This window comes from Mobula birostris, chromosome 23 (assembly GCF_030028105.1).
Source record: "Mobula birostris isolate sMobBir1 chromosome 23, sMobBir1.hap1, whole genome shotgun sequence".
In the NCBI taxonomy this organism is placed as follows: Eukaryota; Metazoa; Chordata; class Chondrichthyes; order Myliobatiformes; family Myliobatidae; genus Mobula; species Mobula birostris.
The window spans coordinates 29,397,790-29,410,669 of NC_092392.1; the positions used below are offsets into that span (position 1 = coordinate 29,397,790).

Genomic DNA, 12,880 nt, shown 5'->3' on the forward strand with positions numbered 1-12,880 from the left:
CTGATCCCTTTAGTCACAAGGGCCATATCTAATTCCCTCTTAAATATAGCCAGTGAACTGGCCTCAACTGTTTCCTGTGGCAGAGAATTCCAGAGATTCACCACTCTCTGTGTGAAGAAGTTTTTCCTCATCTCAGTCCTAAAAGGCTTCCCCTTTATCCTTAAACTGTGACCCCTCGTTCTGGACTTCCCCAACATCGGGAACAATCTTCCTGCATCTAGCCTGTCCAATCCCTTTAGAATTTTATATGTTTCAATAAGATCCCCCCTCAATCTTCCAAATTCCAGTGAGTATAAGCCTAGTCGATCCAGTCTTTCTTCATATGAAAGTCCTGCCATCCTAGGAACCAATCTGATGAACCTTCTTTGTACTCCCTCTATGGCAAGAATGTCTTTCCTCAGATTAGGGGACCAAATCTGCACACAATACTCCAGGTGTGGTCTCACCAAGGCCTTGTACAACTGCAGTACAAGGCCTTGGTGAGACCACACCTGGAGTATCTGGAGTCTCGGTTTGTCTCTCTGTTGTACAATCTGACCTGGGGACGTCCCACACCGCTCCTCTTAGCAACACTTAATGGATGCTCAGTTATCTTCTAACTGCCCCTAATAACACACTCACCTGGTCTTCTCATCTCCTCAATAACCCTGGTGTTACCCTATCTCACCTATTCACTTTGGCATATTCATTCTTCCCACCATGGTTCTCTATATAGACTACTGTGGTTATCTGTGTTTCCAAATCTGACAGAAGAGTCTTTGATCATGAAGCTTTAATTCTTTTTCTCTTTTCCACAGGTGCTGTTTTTGACATTTTCTTTTTATATTGAAAAGCCCTGACCATCAGGATAAGACTGTAGCTGTAACCCTAGACTCTATAGACAATGTAGTTTATCCTTCATACAGGGGAGTTTTCTTCCCCCTTTGGGAATGATAATTGGGGAGAAAGGTGGTGGTAGAGAGGCAGATACAATAACGGGTGGGAGAGGCAGACACAATAACGGGTGTTTGAGATGTTTGGATAGGCACCTGAATGTGCAGGGAATGGACATTGTGTAGGCAGAAAGCATTAGTTTAGTTGGCCGTTAGATTACTAATTGAATTGATTTGACACAGCATCGTGGGCCTGTTCCCGTGCTTTACTGTTCTATGTTTTGAAAATGCCCTCAATGGTGGGAAATGTTGTGTTCACGAGTTGGCTCAGTCTACAACCCTCTCAGCCTCTCTTGACCCTGTGCACTGGCATCTCCACACTAGACAGTGATGCAACCAATCAGAATATTCTGTTTATTGAGGAACACTGTTCCGAGAAATATTGGTAGAAGAGTTTGGTCTCTCTGCTTATTTTAAGTTGAATCCTCTTGCTGTGAAGACATAATCAGCGATGAAACATGGCTCAGCCTGTGACTACACAGGGATCAGCAGTATTTTCACTGTAAGCCAACCTGTAGTTTACTTGCAGGGAGCTAAGTACGCATGCAGAATAAAGAATCTCAGGGTTGTATGTGGTGACATGTATATACTCATAATAAATTTTACTTTGAACATTAGAGCTTGAAGGAGTTAAGAATTGGGTTGATAAAATGCCACAGCCTTATTTGACCCTAGTATGTAATGGGATCAAATGGACCCTTTGGTTTGGGTACTGAAAACAGAAAATGCTGGAATCACTCAGCAGGTCAGGCAGCACCTGTGGAGAGAGTTAATATTGGAATTGGTTTATTATTGTCACATCTACTGATACACAGTGAAAAGCTTGTCTTGCCTACTATTCATACGGATCAGATCATTACACCGTGCACTGAGGTAGAACGAGGTAAAATAATAGCAGGATGCAGAATAAAGTGTAACAGTTTCCGAGAAAGTGCAGTGCAGGCAGACAATAAGGTGCAAGGTGATAATGAGGTTGATTGTGAGGATAAGAGTCCATCTTTTCATACTAGGGAATTGTTCAATAGTCTGATAACAGCGGTGTAGATGAGAGAATGTCCAGGGTGGGTGAGACCTTTGATTATCCTGGCTGCTTTACCGAAGCAGTGAGAAGTGTAGACAGAGTCCGTGGAGGAGAGGCTGGTTCCGTGACATCCTGAGCTGTGTCAACAGCTCTGCAGATTTTTTGCCGTCGTGCAGAGCAGTTGCCGTACTGAGCCGTGATGCTAATGTTGCAGGTTGGTAATGCTTTATCAGAACTTGAAGAGAGGGATTGTTTTCTCCAGAGCATCAAAGGCTGAATAAGTTTACAGAATTATGAAAGGCACAGATAGGGTAGATAGACAGAGTCCTTTTCGCAAATGCGCGAGGGCATAGGTTTAAGGTGAGGGGGGAAGTTTAAAGGAGGTCTGCCAGATTTTGTGAAATTGTTCAGCAGCTTCAATCGAGTGGTGGAACAGCTTCTATTGGGGAATGGCCTCCTCTTTTTCCCTCCTTTTGTCGCCATTTACTGCATCTCTTCGTGATTCTACTCTTGAATCTGCTCCCAGCACGTGCCATCAGTCAACAAATGGGTTTCAGCTTAAGAATGCAGTCTTCATTGGAAAATCCATTATCAGCCTGTGCTTGGCAAAGGAGGTAGCAGATTCATATTATTATCAAGAAACAAGCAACCACAAGTGCACCCTTTTGCAGTTTCTAAAACTGGACCTTGACCTTTGGCTGTGCCCTCTGGATTTTGCCACCCTCTGGCTATCAGCCCAAGGACTCATCGATCATGGGTTTGACCTTCGAGCCTTGGGCTCCCGTCAAATTTCTGGTCAGCAGCTTCCGGGCATGTAGAATACCATCACCTGTACACACTTCCTTGAAAGCAAATACAGATTTCAAGATTCAAGATGTCATTTTCAGTACACAAGTGTAAAGGGGAACAAAGCTGTTGTTACTCTAGATCTGACACAGCACAAAGATTAAGATAGCGTGGTTAGTGGGTGGAGGTGTTGATCAGTCTTACTGCTTGGGGAAAGTAACTTTTTGAGTCTGGTGATCCTGGCATGGATGCTACGTAGCCTCCTCCCTGATGGAAGAGGGGCAAACAGTCCCTGAGACTATGATACAGTCTCTTTATAGTATCAGGCTATTCCAGACTGTATTTGCCATTGGTGAGCTGCTTTTGAAGTCACCGGAGCAGCAGATGCAAAATTTCATCGGAACACAGTAAACCTCAGAAGCAGCAATGTAATAAGAACGTGGTAACCATCTGAAAGCAGTGTTGATCCACTGATTTGCCCTGATTCAGGACATCAGGATAATTCCTCTTCAAAATAATGCCACATTATCTTAATGTGCACGCAGAGAGACCAGAGCCCTTTCCTACCACTGCCTGTAAGAAGTTTGTATGTTTTCGCTATGACCTCGTGCTCCAGTTTCCACCCACATTCCAAACACATACAGGTTAGCATCAATGAGTTCTGAACGTGCTATGTTGGTGCCAGATGCACAGCGACAGTTACAGGCTGCCCCCAGCACATCCTCGGACTGTGTTGTTCATTGACACAAACAACGCATTTCAGTGTGTTTTCAAAGGTTCTTCTCCGGAAAACAAGAACGAAAAGAGAAGAAAGGTAGCATGATCATCAACCCCGATCCCCCATCCCCACACAAATAAACAAACAAAAACAAAACAGGAACATGAACCCCTAAATCCCTCCCCCCACACAAAAACAGAATGGGCACAACAACCCCCAGATCCCTGCTCCAGCACAAAAAACAACAAACAAAACAGAACAGGCATATTGACATTTGATGTTCATGGGCTCAATGTCCATTTAGGAATTGGATGGCAGAGGGGAAGAAGTTGTTCCTGCCTCGCTGAGTGTGAGCCTTCAGGCTCCTGTATCTCCTTCCTGATGGTAACAATGAGAAGAGGACATGCCCTGGCTGATGGGGGTCCTTAATAATGGACGCCGCCTTTCTGAGGCACCACTCCTTGATTTGATGTGCATGTGACAAATAAAGCTAATCTTTTAATCTTTAATTTAATGTTTCGCTCCAGAGATGGTGCTGATGATAGTACTGACTGAGTATGGACTGAAGCATCACCTTGAATCTCAAAGCACTGATTGGAACTTTAACCCGATACTTGCAACCCACTAAGACTCAGACTGCAAGATTGGTTCAGTGAACAGTTGGCTTGGCTTGGTCACATAACAAAAGGTAAAACAGTACAGAAGATAGAGTAACGCATTCACTCCATCTCTGATTTAGATGAAGCTTAGCTTTATTTGTCACGTGCATTGAAACATACAGTGAAAAGGGCCGTTTGCATCATCATCAACACAGTCTGAGGATTGTGTGCTGGGGCAGCCCCAAGTGTCGCCATGCTCCTGGCACCAACAGCTGACTAACCCTAGCCCATACTGCATGGAAATATGGGAGGCATCCGGAGCACCCGGAGGAAACCCACGTGGTCACGGGGAGAACGTTGAAGTGGCAGCGGGAATGGAACCCCATCGTTATCACTGCCACTGTAAAGCGTTATGCTAACCGCTGCACCGAAGGATGAATCACCATTTCACTGGAGGTCTTGACTCCGAGACAAAGTTCCACTGCACAATTCTCAGTGACTGAGGAAAGAGTTAACTCTGTTTCCTGCATTTCACCGCTCTGGACAGGACTTCTTATCTCAAGTTCATCGCATGATCTGTTTATGACTGGAGCATATAACACTTTACAGTGAAATAAACATAGTGCAAACCACAGTTTCTTATGCCTGCCCAGAGTGAGGCCATCACTCACACGTGATGCATACTTACAGCCTTCACCATTAATTTAGCCCCGTGCAACCTGTGTTTTTAGTGATTTGAATCAGAATCAGGTTTAATATCACCGGAATATGTTGTGAATTTTGTTAACTTAGCAACAGCAGTACAATGATACTATAGAGAATAAAAGTAAATCAATTGCATTAAGTATTTATATCAAGGGACGACTGCGCAAGTGTGTGGATGTCAGTGAGGTAGACCGGTGCGAAGAGTTTAAAAGGAGACAGGTTTTTCTTCAGTGGTGTGATCGGGGGACGACTGCGTGAGCATGTGGATGTCAGCGAGTTAGACTGGCGAAAACTTTAAAAGGAAACAGCATTATAGAGCGGGCGACTGAGTAGAGGGAGACAGAGTAGGAGGGCTTTGGTTCAATGGGGCTTCGGTGATAACAGGTCAAGGCCAGGTAGGTTATCTGTGAAGAATAGAAACAGGAAGTGTGTCTGTGAGGCCAGTGTTCTGTACTGGGTGTCAGATGTGGGAAGTGCGGGAGACTCCCAGACTCCCGGAAGGCCACATCTGTGTCAGGTGCGTCAGTCGGTCGCACTCGGACTGACTGTGCACACCGACATACTCTCTGGGACCAACTGTGCACACTGAGACCGACCCTTAGGGACCGTGTTAAGGAACTGGAGCTGCAGCTCGATGACCTTCGGCTGATCAGGGAAAGTAAGGAGGTGATAGAAAGGAGCTATAGGCAGGTAGTCACACTGGGGCCTCGGGAGACAGTTAAGTGGATAACAGTCAGGAGAGGGAAGGGCAAGAAGCAGATACTAGAGAGTACCCCTGTGGCTGTCCCCCTGAACAATGCACACAACACGCTGGAGGAACTCAGCAGGTCGGGCAGCATCCGTGGAAACGAACAGTCAACATTTCGGGCCGAGACCCTTCGTCAGGATTGAAGAGGGAGGGGGCAGGGGCCCTATAAAGAAGGTGGGGGGAGGGTGGGAAGGAGAAGGCTGGTAGGTTCCAGGTGAAAAACCAGTAAGGGGAAAGATAAAGGGGTGGGGGAGGGGAAGCAGGGAGGGGATAGGCAGGAAAGGTGAAGAAGGAATAGAGGAAAGCACAATGGGTAGTAGAAGGAGGCGGAACCATGAGGGAGGTGATAGGCAGCTGGAGGAGGGGGCAGAGTGAAACTGGGATGGGGAAGGGAGGGAGAGGGAATTACTGGAAGTTGGACTCCCGCGACTCCCTGGTCCACACGTCCTCTTAACAATAAGTACTCCTGTTTGAGCATTTTGGGGGGCGGGGGGGGGAATCGGCCTACCTGGGGGAAGCAACAGTGGCCGCACCTCTGGTGCTGTGTCTGGCCCTGTGGCTCAGAAGGGTAGGGAAAGAAAGAAGGCAGCAGTAATAGGGGACTGTATAGTTAGGGGGTCAGACAGGCGATTCTGTCAACGAAGGAAAGAAACGCGGATGGTAGTTTGCCTCCCAGGTGCCAGGGTCCGGGATGTCCACAATATCCTGAAGTGGGAAGGTGAACAGCTAGAGGTCGTGGTACATATTGGTACCAACAACGTAGGTAGGAAAAGGGAGGAGGTCCTGAAAACAGACTACAGGGAGTTAGGAAGGAAGTTGAGAAGCAGGACCTCAAAGGTAGTAATCTTGGGATTATTGTCTGTGCCACGCAACAGTGAGTATAGGTATAGAGTGAGGTGGAGGATAAATGCGTGGCTGAGGGATTGGAGCAGGGGGCAGGGATTCAGATTTCTGGATTATTGGGACCTCTTTTGGGGCAGGTGTGACCTGTACAAAAATGATGGGTTGCAGTTGAATCTGAGGGGGACCAATATCCTGGCAGGGAGATTTGCTAAGGCTATTGGGGAGAGTTTAAACTAGAATTGCTGGGGAAAGGAACTGAACTGAAGAGACGGAGGAAGGGACTGTGGGCTCACAAATAGAGAAAGCTTGGAGACAGTGCGAGAGGGAGGATAGGCAGTTGATAGAGAAGGGATGCGCTCAGACCGATGGTTTGAAATGTGTCCATTTTAATGCAAGAAGCATCATGAACAAAGCGGATCAGCTAAGAACGTGGATCAGTACTTGGATCTATGATATTGTGGCCATTACAGAGACATGGATGGCTCAGGGGCAGGAATGGTTATTTAGTGTGCCAGGCTTTAGATGTTTCAGAAAGGACAGGGAGGGAGGCAAAAGAGGTGGAGGTGTGGCACTGCTGCTGAGAGATAGTGTCATGGCTGCAGAAAAGGAGGAAGTCATGGAGAGATTGTCTACTGAGTCTCTGTGGGTGGAAGTCAGAAACAGGAAGGGGTCAATAACTCTACTGGGTATTTTTTTTATAGACCACCCAATAGTAACAGGGACATAGAGGAGCAGATAGGGAGACAGATTCTGGAAAGGTGTAATAATAACAGGGTTGGCGTGGTGGGAGATTTTTATTTTCCAAATATTGATTGGCATCTCCCTAGAGCAAGGGGTTTAGATGGGGTGGAATTTATTAGGTGTGTTCAGGAAGGTTTCTTGACACAATATGTAGATAAGCCTATAAGAGGAGAGGCTGTACTTGATCTGGTGTTGGGAAATGAACCTGGTCAGGTGTCAGGTCCCTCAATGGGAGAGCATTTTGAAGATAGTGATCTCAATTCTATCTCCTTTACCAGAGCATTGGAGAGGGATAGGAACAGACAAGTTAGGAAAATGCTTAATTGGAGTAAAGGGAAATATGAGACTAACAGGCAGGAACTTGGAAGCATAAATTGGGAACAGATGTTCTCAGGGAAATATATGGCAGAAAATGTGGCAAATGTTCAGGGGATATTTGCGTGGCATTCTGCATGGGTACATTCCAATGAGACGGAAAGGATGGTAGGGTACAGGAACCGTGGTGTACAAAGGCTGTTGAAAATTTGGACAAGAAGAAAAGAAAAGCTTACAAAAGGTTCAAAAAACTAGGTAATGATAGAGATCTAAAAGATTATAAGGCTAGTAGGAAGGAGCTTAAGAATGAAATTAGGAGAGCCAGAAGGGGCCATGAGAAGGCCTTGATGAGCAGGATTAAGGAAAACCCAAAGGCGTTCTACAAGGATAAGACGTGAGAGAATAGAACCAATCAAGTGTGTCAGTGGAAAAGTGTGTGTGGAACCGGAGGAAATAGCTGAGGTACTTAGCGAATACTTTGCTTCAGTATTCACTACGGAAAAGGATCTTGGCAAAAAGCTTGAGCATATAGATATTAAGAAAGAGGATGTGCTGGAGCTTTTGGAAAGCATCAAATTGGATAAGTCTCTAGGACCGGATGAGATGTACCCCAGGCTACTGTGGGAGGCGAGGGAGGAGATTGCTGAGCCTCTGGCAATGATCTTTGCGTCATCAATGGGGATGGGAGAGGTACCGGAGGATTGGAGGATTGTGGGTGTTGTTCCCTTATTCAAGAAAGGGAGTAGATATAGACCAGTGAGTTTTACTTCAGTTGTTTGTAAGTTGATGGAAAAGCTCCTGATAGGCAGGATTTATGAACATTTGGAGAGGCATAATATGATTAGAAATAGTCAGCATGGCTTTGGCAAAGGCAGGTCGTGTCTTACGAGCCTGATTGAATTTTTTGAGGATGTGACTAAATACGTTGATGAAGGTAGAGCAGTAGATGCAGGGTATGTGGATTTTAGCAAGGCGTTTGCTAAGGTACCCCATGCAAAGCTTATTGAGAAAGGGGACCTTGCTTTGTGGATCCAGAATTGGCTTGCTCACAGAAGACAAAGAGTGGTTGTAGACGGGTCATATTCTGCCTGGAGGTCGGTGACCAGTGGTGTGCCTCAGGGATCTGTTCTGGGACCCGTACTCTTCGTGATATTTATAAATGACCTGGATAAAGAAGTGGAGGGATGAGTTAGTACATTTGCTGATGACACAAATGTTGGAGGTGTTGTGGAGAGCTGTCGGAGGTTACAGTGGGACAACGATAGGATGCAAACCTAGGCTGAGAAGTGGCAGATGGAGTTTGAGGTGGTTCATTTTGGTCAGTCAAGTGTGATGGCAGAATATAGTATTAATGGTAAGACTCTTGGCAGTGTGGAGGATAGAAGGATCTTGGAGTCTAAGTCTATACAACACTGGAAGCTGCTGCGTAGGTTGACTGTTTGGTTACGAAGGCATACGGTGCGTTTGCCTTCATATCCGTGGGATTGAGTTTAAGAGCCAGGAGGTAATGTTACAGCTATATAGGACCCTGGTCAGGCCCCTCTTGGAGTACTGTGCTCAGATCTGGTCACCTCACTACAGGAAGGTTGTGGAAACTATAGAAAGGATGCAGAGGAGATTTACAAGGATGTTGCCTGGGTTGGGGAGCATACCTTGTGAGAATAGGTTGAGTGAACTCGGCCTTTTCTCCTTGGAGCGGCAGAGGATGAGAGGTGACCTGACAGAGGTGTATAAAATATTGAGAGGCATTGATCGTGTAGGTAGTTAGAGGCTTTTTCCCCAGGGCTGAAATGGCTAACACGAGTGGGCACAGTATTAAGGTGCTTGGAAGTAAGTATAGAGGAGATGGCAGGGGTAAGTTTTTTACGCAGAGTGGTGAGTGCATGGAATGGGCTGCCGGCGACGGTGGTGGAGGTGGATACGATAGGGTCTTTTAAGAGTCTCCTGGATAGGCATATGGAGCTTAGAAAAATAGAGGGCTATGCGTAACCTTAGGTAATTTCTAAGGTAGGGACGTGTTCGGCACAGCTTTGTGGGCCGAAGGGCCTGTATTGTGTTGTAGGTTTTCTATGTTTTTTTATATATATATATATATATATATATTAACTAGATTAAAAATAGTGCAAAAGCAGAATTAATATTTTTTTGAAAAGTGATGTAGTGTTCATGGGTTCAATGTCCATTTAGGAACTGGATGACAGAGGGGAAGAAGGTGTTCCTGAATTGCTGAGTGTGTGCCTTTAGGCTTCTGTAGCTGCTCCCTGGCGGTAACAATGAGAAGAGGTGTGTCCTGGGTGAAGTGGGTGTTTAATAATGGATGCTGCCTTCTGAGGCACCATTCCTTGCAGATGTCTTGAATACTGTGGAGCCTAGTACCCAAGATGGAGGTGACTTTTTGTAGCTTCTTTTGATCCTGTGGAGCACCCCCCCCCCCGATCCTGTGGAGCACCCCCCCCCCACCCCCATACAGTGATGCAGCCTGTCAGAATGCCCTCCTCGGTACTTCTGTGGAAGTTTTTGAGTATTTTAGGTGACAAACCAAATCTTCAAGCTTCTAATGAAGTTTAGCCACTGTCTTGCCTTCTTTACAGCTTCATTTATATGTTGGGTCCAAGCTTAGATCCTCAGACATCTTGATATTGCTCACTCGCTCAGTTTTGATCCCGCTATGAGGACTCAGTGTGTTCCCTCGTCTTACCCTCCTTGAAGTCCATTATCAGCCCTTTGGTCATGTTGACATTGATTGCAAGGTTGGTGCTGTGACACCACTCAAGTAGCTGGTATATCTTGCTCCTGTACGTCTGTTTGTCTCCATCTGAGATTCTACCAACAATAGTTGTATGATCAGCAAATTTAGATGGTACAGTATTTGAGCGATACCTAGCCACACAGTCATGGGTACAGAGAAAGTCAAACTGTGGGCTAAGCACACACCCCTGAGGTGCACCGGAATTGATAATCAGCGAGGAGAAGATACAATAACTAATCAGCACAGATTGTGGTCTTCCGGTTAGGAAATCGAGGATCAAATTGCAGAGGGAGGTACAGAGGTCGAGGTTCTGTAGCTTATCAATCAGAATGGTGAGAATGATGGTGTTAAAAGCTGAACGATAGTTAATAAACAGCATCCAGATCTAGGTGTTTGTGTTGTGCAGGTGCAGGTGATCTCGGGCCACGTGAAGAACCACTGAGATTGCATCTGCTGTAGACCTATTGTGGTGATAGGCAAATTGCAGTCAGTCCAGGTCCTTGCTGATGAGGCAGGAGTTGATTCTAGCCATGACTAACCTCTTCAAGCATTTTGTCGCTGTAGATGTGAGAGCTACTGGATGATAGTCATGAAGATAGCTCACACTACTCTCCTTGGACACTGGTATAATTGTTGCTGTTTTGCAGCAGGTGGGAACTTCCAAACGTAGCAGTGAGAGGTTGAAAATTTGCAGGCCATTATTGGAGATGGAAGCACCATTTATGTCCATCCTTAAATTGAAATGCCCTTGAATTGGAGTCAAAGTAATACAGCATTGAATGCAGGCCTTTGGCCCAGTAACTCAGTTGTACACTATGTTGGTGAGGCTGAATTTGCAGTGTTGTGTCCAGTTCTGGTCGCCTATCTACAGGAAAAATATCAATAAAATTAGATGAGTTGTGAGAAAATTTACAAGAATGTTGTCAGGACTTGAGGACCCGAGTTACAGGAAAAGGTTAAATAGGTTGAGACTTTATTCCCTAGAGTGTAGGAGAATGAGGAGGAGATTTCATAGAGGTCTACAAAATTATGAGGGATATGGTTAAAGTGAAGGCTTTTTACAGTGAGTTTGGGTAAGAATAGAACTGGAGGACATGGGTTAAGGATGAAAGGGAAACACATGGAGGAATCCCTTCACCCAGTTGAGAGTGCAGGTTCGTTTCTACATCTGAGAGAAATTTGGATAAGTACATGGATGGGAGGGGTGTAGGTCGATGGGACTAGGCAGAATAATGCCATGGACTAGATGGGCCGAATGGTCTGCTTCTGTGCTGTAGTGTTTTATGATTATAACTGAATGCTAAACAAGATGGCCACCAAACCAGACCCATTTGGCCCATCTCCCTTTAAACAATCCTGTCCATGCACTTAATGTCATTTTAAAAAATGTTTATTGTCTTAAATGTTGTTATTAATTGATGGTGTCGTAACCTACTGCAGTTCATGTTGTTAAGGTTATTACAGCATCAATGCTGTATTGTGTTGATGACATTAGCCCTGTGATGGTGAAAGAACAACTTTGTATTTACACACCAGAGTGGTGAGTCTTGTAGAAGGGGGGTGGGGAGATCTGTAGTTATTCTATCACAGTAAGTCATTGTTGAGTCCACCAGACTCAAAGACAGTTCCTTTCCCCAAGCAGTAAGGCTGCTGTCCACCCACTAACCCACCACACCACATCCGCAACTACCACTACTTTATCATTTCCTATCAGTCCCCTTGCGTAGCCAAGGGGATGGTGTTGATAAAAGGTGAAATCCTGTCCTTTGAAAGAGGGGACGTAGGATCAGTAGATGTAGGATCCTTGTGGGTAGAGTTAGGAAACTGCAAAGGTAAAAAAGACTCTGAAGGGTGTTATATACAGGCCTCTGAACAGTTGCAAAGATGTGGGCTACAAATTACAACAGGAGATTGAAAATGCAGGTCAAGAGGGCAATGGGGATTTCAATATGCAGGTAGATTGGGAAAATCAGATTGGCGGTGGATCCCAAAAGGGGGAATTTGTAGAATGCCTACAAGATGGCATTTTAGAGCAGCTCATTGTTGAGTCCACTAGGGGATCAGCTATTCTGGATTGGGTGTTGTGCAATGAACCGGAATTGATTAGAGAACTTCAGGGAAAAGTACCCTTAAGGGTAAGTGATCATAATATGGTAGAGTTTATTCTGCAATTTGAGAGGGCGAGGATAAAGTCAGTATTACAGTGGAGTAAAAGGAATTACAGAGGCATGAGAGAGGAGCTGGCCAAAGTTGATTAGAAGGAGACGCTAGCAGGGATGATGGCAGAGCAGTGATGGTTGGAGTTTCTGGGAGCAATATGGAAGACAGAAGATAGATACATCCCAAAGAAGAAGTAGTATCCTAATGGCAAAATGATACAACTGTGGCTGACAAGAAAAGTCAAAACCAACATAAAAGCCAAGGAGAGGGCGTATAATAGAGCAAAAATTAGTGGGAAGGTAGAGGAGTTGGAGCTTTTAAAAACCAACAGGAAGTAACTAAAAGGTCATATAGAGGGACTAGACGAAATACGAAGGTAAGCTAGCCAATAATATTAAAGAGGATACCAAAAGTTTCTTCAGATATACAAAGAGTAAAGGAGAGTTGAGAGTAGATATCAGACCGTTGATAAAACTATGCTGGAGAGGTAGAAATGGAGGGGACAAGGATATGGCGAACGAACTGAGTAAGTATTTTGCATCAGTCGTCACTGCGGAAGACGC

General features: G+C 45.3%; 1 protein-coding gene across 6 annotated transcripts in view; it reads left to right on the plus strand.

Moving 5' to 3' along the window:
* Positions 1-12,880, plus strand: part of dmtf1 (cyclin D binding myb-like transcription factor 1) — a 109,894-nt gene that overhangs the window by 18,230 nt on the left and 78,784 nt on the right. Inside the window, exon 1 of one of the 6 annotated variants that reach the window (XM_072241744.1) lies at positions 5,182-5,187. The exons of the other annotated variants lie outside the window; for them this stretch is intronic. The gene's annotated coding sequence lies outside the window, so the exon portion shown is untranslated. Of the gene's footprint in view, positions 1-5,181; positions 5,188-12,880 lie in introns of those variants that run through there. 6 annotated transcript variants of the gene reach the window in all.